General features: G+C 37.7%; 1 protein-coding gene and 1 pseudogene across 2 annotated transcripts in view; one reads left to right on the top strand and one right to left on the bottom strand.

The window, feature by feature from the left end:
- The window catches only part of JMJD1C (jumonji domain containing 1C), a 345,065-nt gene that overhangs the window by 293,828 nt on the left and 37,904 nt on the right, over window positions 1–13,333 (top strand). The gene's annotated exons all lie outside the window — the stretch shown is intronic.
- LOC116458517 (deoxyribonuclease TATDN1-like) lies at window positions 10,767–11,768 on the bottom strand (annotated as a pseudogene).

Below are 13,333 nucleotides of genomic sequence, written 5' to 3'. Positions count from 1 at the left end.
ACATAAAAGCATAGCAAAGTAGATTATTCATAGCTCAGCTAAAGAAATTACTGTTAATATCTGTTATATATCCTGGTGTGTGTGTGTGTGTGTGGAGATATATATATAATATGGAGATACATATATATATAAAATCTTTCTAGTTGGAAAAGTAAAAGGAATGTTTTTATGGTTCTGTTTGTGATCATTTGAGCCAAGACAAAATATTTTTAAGGCTGTATCCCATTGCTTAAGTAGGTTTCCTTTGGGGGTTATTTTAATTCCAGGACATAAATTCTGACAAATATAATGAAAACAATTACATTAAAGTACCCTTGTATTTGTCATTAATTCTGTTTTGTTTGCCTGGTATGTTTTAATGTGATTATAATTTGAGATTTATTTTTTTGGGTGTTGTTAGACATGAAGTTTAAAATTTTTAAGTCTAATTTTATCAGTGCTAATGTTACAGACAGTGCTTTTCTAAGAGTTAAAATGACTATACTCTTTTATCCTTAGGGAAATATGCTTAATAAATAAATCAGGTTGTGAAGAGTTTGAAAACAGTGGTGCTCAGTTGAGCGTATTTTAGTCTATGCAGGTTAATTGGACACATTTTTAACTATAAAGGATTAACTAAAATTGTGGCAACCTTTTCAGCCTTTGAGATTCCATTAAATTGTAGTGTGTTTGCTTGTTTGTTTTTGTATTGATAATTTTTGTGAAAGCCTTCAGGTCAGAGTCACTTTTCTAGATCAGAATGTCAAAATTAACTGAGAGAGAATAACTTAAAATATTCAGTGGAAGTAGACAGCATTGTAGTTTTCTTTTCACTTTAAATGAAGTTTGCAGTAACATTTGAGTTCCCAAGAATTGTGGTTTGCTAAAAATTTGAACAGAGGAAAAATTTAAAAGTAAACAGAAAATGAACTTTGAAATTAATTTATTGGTGAATTTATATATACCAAATAATGAAAATGACACAGGAATGTTATTTCATGTAATCATATTTCAATTTGAAAAATCATGAGTCCGTAGAAACATCATAGAACTTTGTACATAAAATGTTAAAGTCTTGAGACTTTAAAATTCAGAACCCTTTTACCATTTCATAATTTCTCATGACATATAGTTCTCTTAAACTTTATCATTTCCTCCTTAGTAATTAATGATATAAGTAGTTGCAAGCAATGCCAAATGGATGTTCCAAGGAGAGATCCCTGAAATATCTGGATATATAACAGTGGGTTGCTTACAGCAACAGCAAACTTCTAGGTAGATTTCTTAGGACTATGGAATTTTTTTCCTTCATAACAGTTAATGTTCTTGGATCAAGCTGCAGGTTTTAGCTATACTCATTCTCTGAAATGAATTATTAACCAATATCAGTTTTACATTTTTCATTTCTTTTCATAGATAAAGGTAAATTATGTTGTCATTGTAAAGTACCAGATGCAGTTTTTAAAAATTTTTAACATTCATGTGCTTAATAAAATTTCTTTTCTGAAACTTTCTAACAATTTTAAAAGATCAGTGGTTTTTTAATCAGGACAACTTTGAAAAGATGAACGTGTTCCAGAAAGGAGATGACTTCACATTATAGTAATATATTGAGAAGATGATTGTTAAGACTATGACAAAAAAAAACTTTAGAAGAAGCAGTATGAAAATAAGCCCTTAAGGGTAAAGGAGACCGGGCGCTGTGGCTCACACCTGTAATTCCAGCACTTTGGGAGTCCGAGGCAGGTGGATCACATGAGGTCAGGAGTTCAAGACCAGCCTGGCCACCATGGTGAAACCTCATCTCTACTAAAAATACAAAAAATTAGCTGGGCATTGTGTCAGTGCCTGTAATCCCAGCTACTCGGGAGGCTGAGGCAGGAGAATTGCTTGAACCCAGGAGACGGAGCCTGCAGTGAGCTGAGATCACACCATTGCACTTCAGCCTGAGTGACAAGAGCGAGACTCTGTCTAGAAGAAAAAAGAGTAAAGGAGATAGTCTATTTTCTTGTTTTATTTTATTTTATATTTTTTTAGATGGAGTCTCACTCTGTCGCCTAGGCTGGAATACAGTGGCACAATATTGGTGCACTGCAACCTCCGCCTTCTGGGTTCAAGCGACTCTTCTGTCTCAGCCTCCTGAGTAGCTAGGATTACAGGTGTGTGCCACCATGTTCGGCTAATTTATGTGTTTTTAGTGGAGACAGAGTTTCACCATGTTGCCCAGGCTGGTCTCGAACTCCTGACTTCAAGTGATTTGCCCGCTGTGGCCTCCCAAAGTGCTGGAATTACAGGCATGAGCCACCGCGCCCGGCCTATTTCCTTGTTTTATATACTTGCAGTTCCTGTATAGGCCCTGCCGCCTTTTGATTCCATGCAGATCTCAGGCTTGCTCATTGATTTCTATAACTAATCAGTGTTTTCGATTGTGTTTGGCAGGAAATTCTGAAGGCCACCAGGCTAATGCAGTAAGTCATTGCCTCTAAAGCTTGCTTTGTAAAAAGCTAGGCTTAATTGCCATCGAAGTCAGTTTTGTTCTCTAAACTGACAGTTTACCCATCTTATTTAGAAAATCAAAGTAATCACAGAAATTTAGGATCACAGTTGGGTGAATCCTGTACTACTAGCTTAATTCTGATTTGTGTGCATTAAGGTCTTGCTTGCATAGTTTAAGGTTTTTTTTTTTTGAGGGGGGAGGGTTGGTGTGTAAATAGTGTCCCAAGTGCTTGGCTCTAAAATATTCATGTTTGGAATGTATACAGAGAATCAAGAGGTTCCTTAAAAGTTATAATAATTTAAAATTCTGCCTACAACTTAAAAATTTAACAATGATGATAAATCTGGTAATTTTTAGATTTTATTATATTATGTGTTGTACAGAATCACATCACCAAAATTGACAATACAGACTCAGAATTATGTTAGAAATATTTAGAAATAACATTGCATTAACCTTATGTGATAGAAAGCCTCCTTTGTCCCACTATCATTTGGAGACAATTTTGTGGCAATATGTGCTGGTCAAATTTTATTTATTTTTTTTTTTGGGACAGTCTCACTCTGTCACCTAGGCTGGAGTACGGTAACAGGATCTTATCTCACTGCAATTTCTGCTTGCTGGATTCAAGTGACTCTCATGCCTCAGCCTGTCAAGTAGCTGGGATTACAAGTGTGTGTCGCCACACCCAGCTAAGTTTTTGTAATTTTAATAGAGCCAGAGTTTAAATAACTACTATTGTGAATGCAACTTAAAGCTCCAATTGTATTTACAGTTACCATTTTATGAAATGGACAAAACATTTAGCTCTTAGATCCTGTAATGTTTGTGGAGCCTTCTGCATATTATACAAGTTAGTATGTTTATTAAATTCTTAGGATTAAAGGTTGATGCTCTGAAAATGAATGGTATTCAAAACTTGTAAAAAGTGCAGGGTAAAGAAGTGGTGGTATTTTTTTGAAACAGAGTCTTTGCTCTGTTGCCCAGGCTGGAGTGCAGTGGCTTGATCTCAGCTCACTGCAGCCTCCGCCTCCCAGGTTCAACTGATTCTCCTGCCTCAGCCTCCCGAGTAGCTGGGATTACAGGCAAGCGCCACCGTGCTTGACTAATTCTTGTGTTTGTAATAGAGACGGGGTTCACCATGTTGGCCAGGCTGGTCTCGAACTCCTGACTTCAGGTGATCCGCCCGCCTCAGCCTCCCTAAGTGCTGGGATTATAGGCATGAGCCACTGCACCCGGCTTATTTTCATTTTATGTGTAGACAGACTTAATGCCAAATTTAATGATTTGCCCATAGACATGCTGGACATTGTCTTTAAGGTTCACTTCAAGTTACCAATTCCACTTAGGCCTCCATATCTGATGAATATGCTTACCAGTATGTTAATTTTTACGAAAGAAACCTAAACTTATTTCGGATTTTTTAAAATAGCCTTTTACTGAAATTGCTTTCTTTAGATCAGTGTGGGATCAAAGTCATTCATCACTTTGTTTTGTTTCTAAATAAAAATAAAACTCTAATGTAAAGAATATTATGGGAAAGCAAAAATGTAATAATTATAACAGATTAAAATGTTGGTGTTTGCTGTTTTCCCCTGGTATAACAATCCTTTTTTAGCCAATAAAAAAATAAATCTAAACATCATTCTGATTTGCTGAATGTCACTTCCATTTCTAGACTATTTCCAGTTATAATAAATGAAAATAGAGTTTTATTGTATTTATTCCTTTCATCAGTTCTATTCAGAAACTAAATTTATCTCATCTAGTTTCAGAATGTAAATAATTTAGAAAGACCAAGCATTTTTTGTATTATCTTCTTGATTATATGAATGAGAAAATAATTATATGGATAATATAAATGGTTGTCCTATTTCTTCCTACCATCTCAATCTTTTTTTTTTTTTTTTTTTTTTAAAACTGCTCTTCATGGAGCAGGGCTACCCTGTAGGCTCTGTGCCCAGAGTAGCCCCATCCGAATCTTTATGTATAATTACGTTTTGGAAAGACAGACGTTTTATTGCTTTAGTTTAAGTGATAGTGTGGATTCTAGACATCTGAATTAACCACAACTAATCAAATGATGAAGTTTTGTATACAGAGACTTAATTACCCCTTGCTTTTAATTATGTGAAATCTTTTAATATGTTTCCTTTTTTTAAGAAAGTATTTATTTATATTTGTATGTACTCAGACACACACACACACACACACACACACACACACACACACACACCCCTCTACATAGAGAGCTTAAGAGATTAATCCCTCGTGTCCTTAATAAATCAGGTAAAGACTATCTTTATAATATCTCTTACTTTTCAATGCATAGTCTCATTTTTAGTTTACTTGGAAGCCCAGAGAAGATGATGATTCCAATCTCTGAATGTAATAGTCATTGACCTAATGGAGGAAAGCTTATCTTGCAAAGTAGATAATTTTTCCTAAATTATATTCATTAAAATCAACTATACTGTTACATTTGGAAGGCTAAGCATTGTCCAAAATACATCAGGGAAACTCATTTACTAGTGCAAGTTTAAATAATATATTTACCATAAGATATTTTTGTCTTTACTGGTGAAAAGGATTTGGTATTGATTTAATTTCCTGTGCTCATGATTGTATATATTTCAAGCATTTGTGGAAATAAGAGTTTGCAGTCAATTAGATCAAATTGCATTAGTATATTTAAAATTGTATTTGATACATTGATGTAGAGGTTTTTAATCTTGCTTCATACTGGTTGTTCTGTTTTGTTGTTTTTAATCAGGAAAAGGCAAACTGTACCTACAAGCTAAATCCAGCCTGCCTCTTGTTTTTATCTTTTCCTTTTTTATTTTGTTAGAGACAGTATCTCCCTCTGTCACCCAGGGTGGAGTACAGTGACTACAGTGATCACACCTCACTGTAGCTTTGAACTTCTGGGCTCAAGGGATCCTCCCACCTCAGCCTCCTGAGTAGCTAGGATTAGAGGTAGAAGCCACTGTTTCCAGTTACTTTTAGATTTTTAAACAGTTGAAAACTCAAAAGAAGAATATGTCATAACACCTAAACATTCTATGAAATTCACATTTCATAGAATGCTAATATAGAAACATTTATTGGAACATAGCCATGCTCATTCATTTATGTATTTTTATGGTATTTTTTGGCTACTTTTCTGCTGTAACAGCAGGGTTGACCAGTTGTGACAACTGGTATGGCCCATAAAGCCTAATATATTTACTTTCTGGCCATTTACAAAAAATGTTTGCTAGCCCTTATTATAATTCATGAAAATACATGGAAGCCTTCAGCGGTACCTTCATTTAGTTAACTGCATGTGGTATAGACAGCTGTGCCTTTTGAGCACCCCTGTAGCAACTTTCAAACTTTATATATTTCCTGTCCCAGCAAATCCTTATTAACAAAATGGATTCTTTTGTAAGTTAAAAAGATGCGGTGTAGTAAAAATTAATGTCACTCTTGTGGACTTAACATTCATGTTTTAAAACTGTTGCCAGCAGTCTCAGGGATCTAAGAACAAGCAACTATTTGTAGTTTTGCTAAACCATGAATTTATGACTGGCGAAACTGGTATGGCAAAACATGTTCAATCACCTAATCTGATGTTCAGGATACAAAATATTTGCTTTTATGGTAACTCTTATACTATGAAAGATGGTTTTTATGGATAAATTTATGTAATGGAATGGAATTTAAGAAAGCACACTGGATGTTACCACAAAGGTCAAGGGTTTTATAGCAGAGGGGAAAATCATTCCATTAATAAGCCACACATATCAGTATCAATTTGAAAGTGAGCATTCAGTCATTATCTATCAGAAATTGTCCAAAGGAGGAGAAACTGCTCCAGTTTTGTGATATTTCTTTTATACTCAAATGAAAGTGCTACTCTAGACATCAGTTGAGACTTTAGAGCAAATCTATTATATTATTAAGCCAATCTTCTCTGTCACTTAGAAACTAACCACCCTTTGTTGGCTTTTTGTCAGCAGTCAAATAAGACTATGTGTGACATAAAGAATGTATTTCTTGAACTGGCAAGGAGCACTGTACCTTATTATCTTAGGAAATGAGTTATGTATATTTTTAACATTTTCATAATACTGGTGTCATTAAACCCAACCAGGCATATCTGAATATTTTAGTGTTCTGAGCTTATGTTTTATATTACCTAGATGGTTATTTTTTTCTTTCAAATTCAGTGGAAAGTACATAATCACTTAAAATTATGTCAGTACAGTAGTCTTACTGTGAAAATACACATTCCAGCCTGATTTTAACCTTTTCTTTGAGAGTCTCACTCTGCCACCCAGACTGGAGTACAGTGGCACAATCTAGGCTCACTGCAACTTCTGCCTCCCAGGTTCAAGGGATTCTCCTGCCTCAGCCTCCCGAGTAGCTGGGATTATAGATGCGCACCACTACACCCAAATACTTTCTTTTGTATTTTTTAGTAGAGATGAGGTTTGGTTTTACCATATTGGTCAGGCTGGTCTCGAAGTCATGACCTCACGTGATCCACCCGCCTCGGCTTCCCAAAGTGCTAGGATTACAGGCATGAGCCACCACACCCGGCCTGATTTCAACCTTTTACTCCATCATGTCCTTCTCTTTTTTTTTTTTTTTTGAAACAGGGTTGTGCTTTGTCGCCTGGGCTGAAGTGCAGTGGCACGATTATAGCCCACTGCTGCCTTGAATTCCTGGGCTCAAGTGATCCTCCCATCTCAGCCTCCCAAGTAGTTGGGACTACAGGTGCGCACCCCACCATGCCTGGCTAATATTTAAATTTTTTGTAGCAATGGCATCTCGCCATGTTGCTCAGGCTGGGCTCGAACTCCTGGACTCAAGGGATCCTCCCACCTTGGCTGCCTGAAGTGCTGGGATTATAGGTGTGAGCCACCACACCTGGCCCCATTATCCCCTCCTGTACACTTGAAAAAATACCTTTATTTTGATTATCCAAATAGTCATTCAGCACAGTGTTAACATAGACAAAAACAGTATTTGGGTATTTGTAAATCATGACTAAGGTACATTACCAAAGTGAGGTTTCTTCTCTTTTACACTTTCTGATTATAAGATTGCATGAGTTTGCCACCCTAAGTCTCCTCTCTTTGTTGAATATTTGCCTATTTCTATTTATGGAATGTCACATAACCAGTGTTAGAAGTTTATAGAAAGGTATCTTCCACCCATTGTCTTTCAGTTCTTGCTTTTGAGTCAGCCTCACTTTATAAGATAATGTTGCCTTTTACCCCTTACATATAAAGAAATGTGTCAAATTTTAAAAGGCAATAATAGTAAACTTTCATTTCTTTTGATTGTGCTAATGAGACAGAGTATATGTGGAGGGAAGGGAGGGTGGGGGAGAAGAACCTGAGCCCTGGAAGTCACAGAACTAGGTTCAGATATCAGCTCTGTCACTTTCTGCTTGTAACCATGAGCCTCCCTGAGCATACTATGTATTTCAGCTCACAAAATTGTTACAACAATTGATACGTTTGGAAAGCACCAGCACAGTGTCTGCCATAGTAAATGCACCTTTAGGTTAGCTTTTTTTTGGAGATGGAGTCTCGCTCTTGCTGCCCAGGCTGGAGTGCAATGGCGCCATCTCAGCTTACTGCATCCTCTGCCTCCCAGGTTCAGGCGATTCTCCAGCCTCAGCCTCCCCAGTAGCTGGGATTCACAGGCGCGTGTCACTACACCTGGCTAATTTTTGTATTTTTAGTAGAGGCGGGGTTTCACCATGTTGGCCTGGTCGAACCCCTAATCTCAGGTGATCCACCTGCCTCGGCCTCCCAAAGTGTTGGGATTATAGGTGTGAGCCACTGCGCCTGGCCTTATGTTAGCTATTTTTGTGTATCAGTACATTAAGGTGTCTCACTAATGTTCAATTAGAGTTCATGTCCATCTTTGCAAAAGGAGGAACAACACACAAGAGAACGATGTACTCCCAAACCTCATTTAAGATGTTTTTTGAACTTTTTCTGTGTTCTGTATATGTTTCTAATAAAGCAGATCTTAGTGAACTGATTTCTTTCCATTTGTCATTTGCTGGAGGTTATAACTAGTAGCTCAAATAGGATACAGTTTACATAGGAGGAGAGCTTCACAGAGGGTCCTGTCTCTTCACTTAGCTAGGTGACTTGTTTTTGAAAAATTAATAGGTATTAGTTATTCAAGATAAAAACTATTATATATAGGTAACTACTTATAGTTACTGTCTTTAAAGTGTGAAATGTGAAGACTGTGCCATTAAGTGGATTTTTTTCTTTTTTTTTTTTTTGAGACAGAGTCTTGCTCTGTCGCTAGTCTGGAGTGCACTGGTGCAGTCTTGGCTCACTGCAACCTCTGCCTCCTGGGTTCAAGCGATTCTCCTGCCTCAGCCTCCCTGGTAGCTGGGATTACAGGCGCCCGCCACCACACAAAGCTAGTTTTTGTATTTTTAGTAGAGATGAGGTTTCACCATGTTGGCCAGGCTGGTCTCGATCTCCTGACCTCGTGATCCACCTGCCTCGGCCTCCCAAAGTGCTGGGATTGTAGGTGTGAGCCACCGCGCCCGGCCCATTAAGTGGATTTTTAATCTCACACAAGCTCAAGGCACAGCTGAAGACCTTTTAAATTCTGTGAAAGATAGTGGATATTCATAGCTAGTTTTTAATTCCAGACCCTTAGTTTCTCTTATCTGTAAGTCAGCCTTGTTGACTTGTATCTAACATTTAGCACCTTTACAAAATTATTCAAGCCAGTAAATATATATAAAAAAACTATTTGGCTTTGTTACAAGATTTGCTCATTTAACCTTTAACAATCCTCTTTAAAATGGGAATGATGATGTAACAGAAATCGCTGTAACTTACAAAGTAATATATGTATACAAGGGGGAGGAATTCGGCAACAACAATGCCTGTCATAAATCAGGCAGTGCATTGGGATACTTTTTGTGGGTTTTAATTAACCAGGTAGTTCACATCGTTCAGTACTCAAATGTCATAATTCAGAATTAGATGTTTTAAGAAAGCTAATTTCTGTACATAATAAAAAATCTTATTAAAAAATTTATTAAGATAGAAAAAGAGGGAAATATTAGTAACTCTGCTTTATAGAGGAGGAGATTGAGAGACCAGAGTTTGAACCTGCATAAAGTCATATCAGTAAAGGAACTGAAATTAACAGTTTTTAGTGGTATGCTATTTCCACTAGATAATTAATGGTTTATTGTTGGAAAAATATTTGTATATTGTTTAATGATCTTGGAAATAGAGCCCATTATTTTAACCTGTTGAAAAAGTATTTATAAGGCTGGACGCGGAGGCTCATGCCTGTAATCCCACTGGGAGGCCGACGAGGGCGGATCAAGAGGTCAGGAGTTTGAGACCAGCCTGACCAACATGGCAAAACCCTGTCTCTACTAAAAATACAAAAATTAGCCGGTCGTGGTGGCGGGCACCTGTAATCCCAGGTACTCAGGAGGCCGAGGCAGGAGAATCTCTTGAACCCGGGAGGCAGAGGTTGCAGTCAACCGAGATTGCATCACTGCACTCCAGCCTGGGTGACAGAGTGAGACTCCATCTCAAAACAAAACAAAACAAAAAATATTTATAAATAAATGTTGAAGAAATAGATTATATATCCTAGTAGTTATAACTTATAAAATTTCAACATAGGCAACTGGTTTTATAGCCCATTATTTTAACCTGTTGAATAAATAAGATAGAAGTAAATGAGTTATAAGTTGTAAAATTTCAACACAGTCAACTGGTTTTATAAAGTGTACTTGTCTGCAAGGTGTTGGCAATGCTTCTTTAAAAACAGTTTATAGCCTGGTGTGATGGCTCACGCCTGTAATCCCTGCACTTTGGGAAGCCAAGGTGGGCAGATTGCTTGAGTCCAGGAATTTGAGACCAGCCTGGTCAACATGGTGAAACCCCGTCTCTACTAAAAATACAAAAATTAGTTGTGCGTGGTGGTATGTGCCTGTAATCCCAGCTACTCAGGAAGCTGAGGCAGCAGAATCGCTTGAATTCGGGAGGCGAAGATTCCAGTGAGTCAAGATCGTGCCTAGCACACTATGGGCTGGGAGAGTGAGACTGTGTCTCAGAAAAAAAAAAAACAGCACAGAAAAAAGTTTATAATTCCCTATATTATGGAAAAGGTATATGGATGGTTATGTATAGAAGTTTTTGTTTGTTTGTTTGCAGATAATTTCTTTATTGAAACTATCAGTAAGTTTTACTATGAAATTTTACATACATGATGGAAAGTGGAAGACATATACCAATTATATTCCAGGAAAAAATACTTTAATAGTATTGTTATATAGTGTATTGGCTGATTCCAGTGGATCCTCATCTCTCACTGCTGATGTTATCTCCAATATTTGAATTATATGGCAGGGTTCATTTCTGTCTTTTAAGCAGTGCCCACTTTCCCACTTCTTTTTGGTAGGAAATGCAGTTTTTATATATTTTGATCCAGCATGTGTACTTTTGACTCCACACCAAGGTGCATCTGTCTCAATCATTAATTTTTCACTAGGAATTGACTTCAAAACTTTCAAATTAGTTTCAGTTTTCAGTGAGCAACCATTAAATCCTATATAAAGATCCAAGTCAATCAAAGCAGCTGCTCCTTCCTTGGTACCATCAAATGAATGCACCACTCCCCCTACACACCGATCTCTATTTCTTTTCATTATGTCCAAAAATTCAGCATGTGAGTTTCGACAGTGAAGAAACATTGGTAATATTGTTTGTTCTGACAGTTCAAACTATTTTTTTAAATATTTGAGTTGAGTATCTTTGGGACAAAACTGTAGTCGGTCAAAATCAAGTCCACATTCTCCTATTGCCACAACTTTCCCTTTATTGTTTTCAGCAAGATTTAGCAACTCCTTTAAGTAAAGATCAGGATTATTTTCAAATTCACCACATCTTGTAGGATGACATCCAACTGTACTGAAAAACATATGATTTGTTTGTGCCAAATGTGGTGCATCTTTACTGTCTTGAAGATTTCCACCTGTAATCATAAACTTTTTAACACCAATCTCGACAGCTCTCCCTATTACATTCTGTAAGTCATCTTGATGCTTTTGAACCCCCCTATAAATTCCTATGAACATGGGGTCAGTCAATTTGATACCAATATCGATAAACTTGAAATGACTCATGACTGCGGATGGGGGACCTCCCCGGCGGAAGCGCTATGTATGGAAGTTTTAAAGTGAGAAAAATTTTAAAAGAACTTGCTGTCAGAGATGTCTGAAAATAGTAATGGTTTTCCTTGTAAAATAGTTTTCTATGGGCCGGGTGTGGTGGCTCACGCCTGTAATACCAACACTTTGGGAGGTCGAGGCAGGTGGATCACCTGAGGTCAGGAGTTTGAGACCAGCCTAACCAGTATGATGAAACCCCGTCTCTACTAAAAATACAAAAATTAGCCAAGCATGGTGGCATGCTCCTGTAACCCCAGCTACTCGGGAGGCTGAGACAGGAGAATCGCATGAACCTGGGAGGCGGAGGTTGCAGTAAGCCGAGATCGTGCCATTGCACTCCAGCCTGGGCAACAAGAGCAAAACTCCGTCTCAAAAAAAACAAGTTTCCCATGTTCTGTTTATTATAGACTAGACTGTCAGCTGGTGTGCATTAAGGGGGTTAGAGTCTGATAGGACTTTCTAAGTGTGTACTGTATTATTAAGGGGGTGCAGAGAAAAGAGATTGCTAGAAAGTTTCTTTGCAAAGTAAAGAAAGACATGTTAATGCCCATTTCTTTCTCCCAAAATGACAGATTTTGCCTACTTATTTGTATGACAGTTTTTCATCCTGGTATTTTCTTCTGCTATAAAGCAGTACTTCTATATATTTTCCAAGGAACATAGTTAACTAATTTAAAGGCCCTTACTTTGGCCTGTTGGCTTTCACTATATTTAAGTACATATCAGATAGAATATTTACCACAATACTATTCTAAAAATACAGAGTAGTGCCTTAAAAAGCAGTACAAGAAGGAAACAGTTTACCTGGATAGACTTTGGAGGAGAGTGAAGTATGACCTACTTGATTAGGCGTCCTTTTTTATTTTTTACACTTCAGCCACCTTTTGGCTTTACGAAGTTGCCAAATTGTTTTTTATTCGTCAGTTATAGTTCACTTAGTTTAGCTCTTTTCTATTCACTGGTTTCCATGATCTGCCTGTCCACTTTTTTTTTTTTTTTTTTAAGACGGAGTCTCACTCTGTTGCCCAGGCTGGAGTGCAGTGGCGTGATCTCGGCCCACTGCAAGTGCCACCTCCCAGGTTCACACCATTCTCCTGCCTCAGCCTCCTGAGTAGCTGGGACTGCAGGCGCCCACCACCACGCCCAGCTAATTTTTTTGTATTTTTAGTAGAGATGGGGTTTCACCATGTTAGCCAGGATGGTCTCGATCTCCTGACCTTGTGATCCACCCGCCTCAGCCTCCCAAAGTGCTGGGATTACAGGCATGAGCCACCATGCCCGGCCCTGCTTGTCCACTTTTAAAATAGTTGCCATTTGACAGTGCTGGTTTGTTATTCTTGCCAGCTACTCTAGTGTTCCTGCAGCTGATCTCAAATGCAGGAGCAGCAGAGGTACTTTGAGAGAGAGAGAGGGAGAACAGAATGTCAGAGTCCAGTGGGAGACCAGCAAATTGTGGGAAATCACGTGACTGTATGATTCACATCTCCAATGAGAGAGAATCGGTTGTTTCTATGTCTAGATCCACCCTGTTATGAGAGTAATACCATCAATAATGTAATTTTAGTTGTCTCGATGCTTTGACGCTAGTTTCAAGAAATAAAATTTTTAGCAGCAAAATTACTGGTCAGATG

This window comes from Hylobates moloch, unplaced genomic scaffold, assembly GCF_009828535.3.
Source record: "Hylobates moloch isolate HMO894 unplaced genomic scaffold, HMol_V3 SCAFFOLD_3, whole genome shotgun sequence".
NCBI classification, from domain to species: domain Eukaryota; kingdom Metazoa; phylum Chordata; class Mammalia; order Primates; family Hylobatidae; genus Hylobates; species Hylobates moloch.
Note: the sequence above shows the minus strand (reverse complement) of the source record. Positions and strands in the feature narration are given on the sequence as shown.